The 9,292-nt window shown below is 41.3% G+C and overlaps 1 non-coding gene across 1 annotated transcript; it reads left to right on the top strand.

The window, feature by feature from the left end:
- Positions 1–889: 889 nt before the first annotated feature.
- On the top strand, positions 890–996 carry LOC130022860 (U6 spliceosomal RNA). Its single transcript, XR_008792326.1, has one exon. It is a non-coding gene; the product is annotated as a U6 spliceosomal RNA (small nuclear RNA).
- The last annotated feature ends 8,296 nt before the right edge of the window (positions 997–9,292 follow it).

The following is a 9,292-nucleotide window of genomic DNA, read 5'->3' as shown; positions in this document are numbered from 1 at the left end:
GAAGAATGCTTTGTATTGCTGTGCTATCTCCAAATTTCAGAGTTGTAAAATAACTCAAAATAAAATATTAGAATCATATAACCTGAACATATTTGGTTTCACCTAAACAGTACATAGGGGTGTGTACTGTTGAGCAGGTTTGTGGTATTTAGGGTTTATTCCTATACTGCTCAAAATTAAAAGTATCATTTTTTGTCACCACACTATTTACATATTTGTGACATTTATTTATAAGTGGGAGTTTGGGCCCTTTGACTTATATTTACTCTATCCACCCTCCTTTAAGAATCATCTTAAATGATTAATCATTTCTTAAATAATTAATCACATAGGCTTTGGTCAACCTGTGATCAAAAATTAATCTCATCAGTTGGTACAAAAATACTTGTAACATCCTTACAAATCATTCAGCTATATCATTTGCTCTCCTGAACAATATAGGACTTATAACAAAAACTTTCATTGAGAAATTGTAATTTTCTGAATAGTGTGGTAAGAATTTTATTTTTTTTATTTTGTAGATGAGAAAACTGAACATCAGTAAAAATGCATGAAACTAACATTTGGTAAATTGGCAGCCAAAATTCAGGAGGATTGGCTTGGTGAGACTCGAAATATGGATCATCTTAATTAATGTGTGAAGGTCAAAGCTACACAATAAATTTTTAAACAGTTCCAAAAATTTATGGGTTTTCAGTGATAATAGTTTAGAAGCACAGGGTAGGAAAAACTTTTCTTTATTTACCTTAGTTTGATAGACAGGCACACGAGATAAATGGAGAAAAGAAAAATTAATAAGGAAAAATAGAGAGAATTATTAATTTTGCTGTTAGGAAGACTCCCGAGTGCTGCTGAGGTAGTACAACGCAAGGCCTAAAGATGCAGTGCTGTGCTTGCTTCGGCAGCACATATACTAAAATTGGAACAATACAGAGAAGAATAGCATGGCCCCCGCGCAAGGATGACATGCAAATTCATGAAGCGTTCCATATTTTTGCAACTGGTGCTGGCACAGATGTGGCAAGAAAGGGACCCTCCTTCACTGCTGGTGGGAATGCCAACGGTTTCAGCCCTTTTGGAAAACAGTATGGACAATTCTCAAAAAATTAGAAATTGAGCTCCCATTTGACTCAGGAATACCACTCCTGGGAATATATCCCAGAGAGGCAAAAAAGTATAGTTGAAGTGACGTCTGCACTTGTTTGTTCATTGCAGCACTCTTTACAATAGCCAGAATCTGGAAAAAACCTGAGTGCCCGAGAACAGATGACTGGTTAAAGAAACTTTGGTACATCTACACAATCTAGTACTATGTAGCTGTGAGAAAAGATGAAATCATAAAATTTACATACAAGTGGCACTACATGGAAAGTATCATGTTAAGGGAAATGAGTCAGAAAGAGAGGGATAGACATAGAAAGATTGCATTCGTCTGGGGAACATAAGGTAACAAAATAGGAGACTAACACCCAAGAGTGGCTGAAATTAGTACCAGGAGGTTTGCTCCATGGCTTGGAGGCAAGCCACACATGCTGTGGGAAAAGGGAGTTCAGATAGAAAAGGGAGAACCAAATAAAGGGTGTTGGGAGGATCCTCCCAGGATGGGAGAACATGCTGAAAGTAGACTATAGACCAAACTTGATTACCACTCAATGCCTCTTTTGCAAACCACAACACCAAAAAGGAAAGAGAGAACAAAACGGAATGCTCGGCCACAGAGGCAGGGTGGGGTGGGGGGTATGGGGATACTTGGATCCGTGGTGGTAGAAATAGGGCACTGGTGGAGGGATGGGTATTTGATCATTGTATAATTGAAACCCAAGCACAAAAATTTGTAAGTCTACAACTGTACCTCATGGTGTCTCACTAATAAATTTTTTTTTTAAAAAAAGATGCAGTGCTACCCACCCCTGTGGCATCAGAGATTCCCCAGGGCACTCATGCGGTGTTTAGGGTCTCTGAGAAACACCTGATAATGAACAGGGTGTCAATGTGGTGGTAGGGATCAAAGTACAGCCGTCCACATGCAAAACATGCATCTTAGCTTCTGGAATATCCCTCCAATCCCAGATTTGTTAACCATTAATATTAACATGTACAAGTCATCACATGGGGGCAAGATAAGTTACTCAAAACATAGATTCAAGATCTTATCTATTCATCTGGGAAGGAATGAATGAGAGCTGTAGGCAACCTGAGGAAAATAAAATCTTTTTATAAAAAATTAGTGGCTTGTTAGAAAAATACATGGGAGGTATGATAAGTTGTGACAAAGTTTGTCTTTGTATGGTGTTGAATCTGATCTTTCCTGTGCTGAATTGTTCCTCTCCAGTGAAAACCCTGGGTGAAGATGTAGAAAGTTGAGCTCCTTTTGAAGGACATAAATTTAGGCAGATTAAGGAAATTCATAAATTCCATTTCCCTGAATTTGCTGCTTTTCAGCCATTTGAATTCAAAACAATAAATGTATTGAAGGATATATTTCAGGATGTACTTCGGGAGCTTTCTCAGATGAGTTGAGTTAAATGTAATATACTTACTAACTTCATCTACTGTTTATTTTAATATAGTCGTATTTCTAATGTGGCCCACAAAATAACTGGACAGTATCACTCTATTTACTGCATTCTTATAAGTACAATTAAATAACAGAAAGTGACAAACAAAAGTCACAATAAGTTTTCATTTGGAAGCAATCAGATGACCTCAAAGAACAAATAAGAGCTGGGCAGTCAGATTGCAAAAGCAGATTCGAGACTGATATAATGTTTGTATACTAGTATTTAAAACTAATATAATAATAGTATTTGCTTGAGCGGGCCCAGTAACGTCTCCATTGGAGACTTTGTTGTTACTGTGTCTGGCATATCGAATACTCTCGGTAGCTTGCCGGGCTCTCTGAGAGGGGCGGAGGAATCGAACTCGAGTCGGCCATGTTGGCTGCATGCAAGGCAAACGCCCTACCCTCTGTGCTATCGCTATACTAATAATAGTATAATACTGAGATTAGTAGATTTAAGGCTAGCAGATTCAAGATAAAAGGGATAAAGAAACCTTAGTACGGTATCTGACTCAATTCTTAACACATCTGTTAAAAGTAGAAATTTATAGTCAACGAACTGTGTGAGATCAGAATCTAAATAATTACTAAGAAGAAAGATCATGAATAAAAGGGAGTTCTAGTGAAACTGATGAAATTTATCAATATCTTTGATGAAGATAGGTCAAGGAGATTGGAATGACCTAGAGGGCTATAAAAAATGAAAAACTTGGTCATCTATCAAAAGTGACCTGATACAAAGGCTGGAATTTTTTTTTTTAAACTGACTTAACAAAGCCCTTGATAACATGGTATTTTTATTAAGAAGCTCAGAAGTGAACCAAAAATATGGTATGAGAACCTCGACAAATGGTGTTTAAAAATAATATTTAGCCCTAACATGATTTTAAAAATCTAATGTGAGTTTGCGTAGGGCCCAGGTCTCTGAGGCATATGTTAATGCAGGAAGAACAGTGGAATCAAAGAGATGTGCCCAGAGCCGGAGGTTCTTCATCCTCTTAACTATTTCTTCGACGTTCTTGAAGGTGTTCCAAGCCACTCTCTTCCTCCTGTGCAGCTCGGGTGCCAGGTCATTTGTCATGTTGACCTCTCGACCTAGGTACACATAGCTGTTGCATTTGGAGATGGTCGTTCCATTGAGAGCGAATGGGGCGTCAGGAACGAGGCTGTTTCTCATAAACATTGTCTTCCTACATTTCCACACTCACGGTCAAAGTCGGCCAGCATTTGTGCCGCTTGGCTGATGTTTGGTGTTATTAAAACAATGTTATCAGCAAAGCGGAGGTGGTGAAGTTGCCGACCATCTATCTTCACTCCCATTCCTTCCCATTCTAGTCATCGCATGATGTTCTCGAGGGTGGCACTGAAGAGTTTCGGTGAAATGGTATCATCCTGCCGCACCCCTCTCTTGACATCAACGATCACTTCTTTGTAGAATGGTGAGATCCTGGTAGTGAATCCGCAATACAGCTCACGGAGGATCCTGATGTATTGGGCTTGAATGCCCTGATTGGCTAGGGCTTCAATGACCACTTCTGTCTCAACAGAATCAAAAGCCTTCTTTAAATCAATGAACGTTAAACAGAGCAGCATCTTGAACTCCCGAGAAACCTCAATGAGCATGGATATCGTGTGGATATGGTCGATGGTGCTGAATCCTTTGCGGAACCCGGCTTGCTCGCATGGTTGTCCTTCCTCGAGTGTTCTGTCAATCCTATTTAGGATGACTCGAGTGAACAACTTGTAGATGACAGACAATAGGCAGATCGGGCGATAGTTGCCAATGTCATGGATGTCTCCCTTCTTGAACAGTAGTACGGTCCTGCTGGTTTTCCATTGGGACGGAACCTTGCATTCAGACAGGTAGTGAGTGAAGAGCCGAGCCAGTGTATTGATGAGTACTGACGGCAGGTTCTTCAGGTGTTCAGGTCTGACCTTGTCTGGGCCAGGTGCTGTTTGTTTCTTTACCGACGAAATGGCGTGTCAGATTTCGGAAGGGAGAACTTTGGGAACGACATATCCATCCTGTGGAATTTGGTATGTCGGCAAGTGGACATGGCTATCGAAGAGATTTGAGAAGTCATGGATAATCTCCATTGCCGTTCTGGAGGATGTGATGGATCCATCAGGACGTCGAAGGGCAGTCATCTTGGTCTTGTAGTTGGCGAAGGACAGGCGGGCGTTACGAATACTTTTCCCGGCTTCTGCCGCATCTACCAGTACTTCTGCTCTTCTCTCTCTTCCTTGATCGCATCTCTGCACTGCTTTGCGAGCTCGGACGTTAGCTTGCGGTTGCCTGAGGCATGCGCCAAACCACGCTGGCGAATTAGCTCAAGAGTTTTCGAAGATAGGCGATTTTTTGTGGCTATCTCTCTCTTGGCGTTCCTCGCACATTCATGGAGGTGCTGAACCAGTCGATCGTATTCCTCGTCAATGTTGTCAACAATGGCATCTTCCCATGTTGCCGCAATAGTACCAAAGAGTTCCCAGTTGGTGGTCATTCTGGGAGTTCTCTTTTTGAACTTTGCAACCCTTTCTCCCCGCTCTGTGAAGTAGAATTTTGCATGAAGGAGACGGTGGTCCGATCCCGTTCGAAATTTTGGGACAACAGAGACATCAGTCAGGCAAAACCGTCGATTGAATATGATGTGGTCTATTTCGTTGTGGAATCGTCCACCGGGAGACTCCCATGTCCATCGTTTAGATTCTGCCTTCTGGAACTGTGTTACCATGAATGGTCTTGGTCGACATGATGAACTCAGACAGTCTCTCACCCTGTTCGTTGCATTCTAGGCCAGGGGTCCGGATGTGAAGTTCTTCAGCTGATCTTCTCGGTCCTATCTTGGCATTAAAATCACCCACAATGATCTTGTAGAAGGTGTGGTCTTCTTTATAGAACTTCTCTAGCTCCATGTAGAACTTCTCGATTTCTCTTTCATCATAATGAGATGTTGGTGCGTAGACAACGAAGATAGAAACTGCAGGCAGTGAGCCACATCTATTCAAATGTAAACGTCCGATTCAGGTTGTTAGGCATTCGAATGAATCAATGCTCTTGGCCAAGTTTGTGTTGACAAGGACACCGATGCCTCCAAAACCTCTTTGATCGCATGTTCCAAGGAACAATTCTTCTCCAGTGTCGAAAACGGCATGGTGAGATTCGTGCCTTCTTGTATTGGTCAGAGCAATGATGTCGTACTTGATCATTCGCGCTTGTACCATCAGGTACTCGATGGATGCATCTGAGGCTAGCGTATGTGCATTGAAAGGGTTTGAGGCCCTTCATGTTCCCGGAGCGAACAGATGCCATTGGGCTACACTAGCACGCGACAGGGACAAATGGAGACGTTATTGGCGCCCGCTCGAGCAAATCGACGACTAACGGGAAGTTAAGTGATTAAGTGATTAATGTGAGTTAGATTTAGTGAGACGGTTTAGTAGTAGAGCACTTGCCTGGCATATGTGTGCTCCAGATTCAATAACCAGAAAAAAAATAAGTCAGGGAAGGAGAGAGTACAGCAGGTAAGGTGCTTGCCTGTATGTAGCTGAGTCCATTTCCCTGGGTTCAATAAGGGACCATATGGGTCCCCTCTGCACCTACAGGAGTGAATCCTGAGCAAGAGTCAGTAGTTAGCCCTGAGCACAGCCAAGAATTTTGCCCCTCAAAAGGGAAAGAAAAGTAATTAGTGTAAATAATTAATGGCGATAGCTCCAAGGGCCGTTACAGCTATCATATGTAAGTAGCATTGCTACTTACTTTTCAGCTTAAGTTATAGAATCATCCCCACACAAGAGTAGACTGTCTCAGACCTAGAGAAAGCTAGAAAGCTGCAGCACATCCTTTGCACTTGAGTGTCCTAGGTTCAATCCCAGGCAGCACCTGATCCCTAAGCACCGCTGGACATGGCCCCTGAGTGCTATACCAGGAGTATTGCTGAACGCTGGATCACCACTAGGTGTGGCTCAAAAAAACAAACAAACAAGAAAATCTCACACTTATGCACCCTTACACAGTAACAACAAAGTCTCCAATGGAGACGTTACTGGGCCCGCTCGAGCAAATCGACGATCAACGGGAGGGCCTTTACCTTTTATACCTTTATGCACCCTTAAATTCTATTACTGTTCATGACACCAAAGTAAGTAACATGGGATAAAGCAGAATTTGGGAGCCAGAACAATAGTAGAGGAGTAAAGTATTTTCTTTGCATGCAGCTACCTCTGTTTCAATTCCTGAAGTCCCACTGTATCACTGTCTTCCTGTTGTTCATCGATTGCCTTGAACAGGCCCCAATAACGTCTCCTTTGTCCTAGCCCGAGATTTTAAAAAGTGCCACATTCGAGGCTCTTCCAGGGTCAGGAGAATGAGACCCATCATTGTTACTGTTTTTTTAGCATATTGAATATGCCACGGGGAGTTTGCCAGACTCTGCCATGTGGGCAGGATACTTTTGGTAGCCTGCCAGGTTCTCCAGTGTAAGAACTAGATGAAAAGATGTCACGCAGCCACAAATGTGGCCAGGCACTTCCGGGAGTAGGCTTTTATAATCTCTGGGTCTTGGCCATTGATGGGATTATGAGATTACACGGCATTGCCGTAAAACCCTGGTCCCAGAAGAGAACAGTGCAGAGTCTCCTGCCTCCATGCCTGACTGTCCTCACCGGGACCCCTTTGAGGAGGGTAGGTTGAGTTTTCCTCCCCACCCGGAGCAGAGCGCCAGCAGCTGAAGACCTCTGGTTCCAGCCACAGCCATGCTTAAAACCACTCTCCACACATTCGGAAGAGCCACACGCATGAAGGAACCAGCCGAGGAACCCAGGTGTGCGGGACTCAGGGAGTACATCTCCAAGCCTGCTCAGATTGAGGCTAGAGCCTCCTCCACCCAGATTGCCCATCTTCTAGTATGTAGGTAGGTAGGTGTTACACTCACCAACTGCCCCTGGCGCCGAAGTCCCACATGACTGGATAAACACTGTTAGAAGAAATTCCTGTGTATAGAGGTAAGAGGAATGCCTAAGCATTGCCAGGTGTGGCCGCAAAACAAGGAAACAAACCAACAACAACGGCAAAAGAATTTTTACCTGGAATGAGGGAGTCTGACTTTGAGTCCCAGTTTCAAACAGACGTTGAAAAAAAGTTCATGATCTTTGACTTACTCAGCTACAGAAGGAATACAATTAACACTTAGATCCTTCTTGCAAAAAGAGTTTGTTAGCTCTGTAATCACACTGGACCTTCACCTGTTACCCTCTTTAACAATACCTGTTCTTCAACTTGACCATTATCAGAATCATCTCTAGTGTTTTTAAGCTAGATAGTATAGGATTCCATCCCAGGTTTTGATTCTTAAAATCTAGACAAGAGTTGAGCATTTGCATTCCTAGTAAGTCAGGGAAGGTTGTGATGATGCAAGAACTACCTGGGAAGATCCACTGGGATAAAAGCACACCGTAATGTGGCAACATCAAGGAGTAGTGCCCCAGTGAAGGAACAGTGGGGACCACTGACCTCAGGGCTGGTTGTAATCAATCAAACCCTATTCAAGAGGACGCATCTGGGAAGAGTAGAAGGTAAAGTATTTGCCTTGTACGAAGAAGGTCCTGGTTTGATTCTAAGCACCAGCAGAAGTGATTCCTGAGCAAGAGTCAAGAGTAGTCCCTGAGAAGAGTTGAGATTACTCTTGGGATCACATTGAAAAATTAACTAAAGGATTTCATAGATCTTTTTTTATACTAACTTCTCATTCCCATAGGGAAAATAATTTATATCAATAAAGGCATTAATGATTGTTTTCCTTATAGCATTTCCTTTATTTTAAAGATTTAATTTTAAAATTATTCTAAAGTGTAATGTTAAATCAGATTCTGAATTGTGTGCATGTATGAGTGTTTCACTGGAAAAATTTTAAATAGGTGGTGGGCAAAATCTCCACCTACAATATCATGTAATAGACACAATATTATATAACAAGCACAAATGTATTTGAATGTTTGTGAAGTGATGCAATAATTTAGAATATTCTATTTTCAAAGAAATCCCAATAATAATAATAATAAAAAAGAATTTCCCTTTATGGGCTACTTAAAAATATTTATTATAACATTATTACAAAATCTGCTTCATTCACTTAGGGGTAAAGTCAGTCTGTTCTAATTACATTTATAAAATAAAAGCTCCCTCTGTTCTGCTAATGTTTCACTATTTTTATTGCTTTGCATCTGGATATTTTTAAGGCCTAATGTACAACTTCATGGTTCTGTGAGAATATCAACCGACTGTGCAAAGATGCATTAAAGCAGTGCGAATTTGTATTACTTTGTCTACACAATGCTAAGAGAAGCACAGTGCACAGACTGTAGCAAGGGTGGCTTTTAAAATAACAGTCTAAAATACCTTTCCTTAGTTGGGAAAACAATGAGGATTATTTTTTTCTTTATTGTTTTCATAAAATTACTTTACCTAAGTATTAGTAAAATTGTGACAAAGGAACTGTTTCTTTTCCACATTAGTTTCATTTTGAAAGTAATTTAAACTAAGTTTTTTAATTAAAGGCTACCCATGATGTATTCAATATGCCAAACACAGTAACAAGTCTCAAAATGGAGACGTTACTGGGCCCACTCGAGCAAATTGATGAACAGCAGGAAGACTGTGCTGTTCTGTGCTCTTTTTAATTAAATTATTTTATACTTTATGTTACTTTCTCATAAAAGTTTCAAGTAAACCTTCTG

This window comes from Sorex fumeus, unplaced genomic scaffold (assembly GCF_029834395.1).
Source record: "Sorex fumeus unplaced genomic scaffold, SorFum_2.1 ptg000002l, whole genome shotgun sequence".
Classification (NCBI taxonomy): domain Eukaryota; kingdom Metazoa; phylum Chordata; class Mammalia; order Eulipotyphla; family Soricidae; genus Sorex; species Sorex fumeus.
This window is presented reverse-complemented; position numbering and strand designations above follow the sequence as displayed.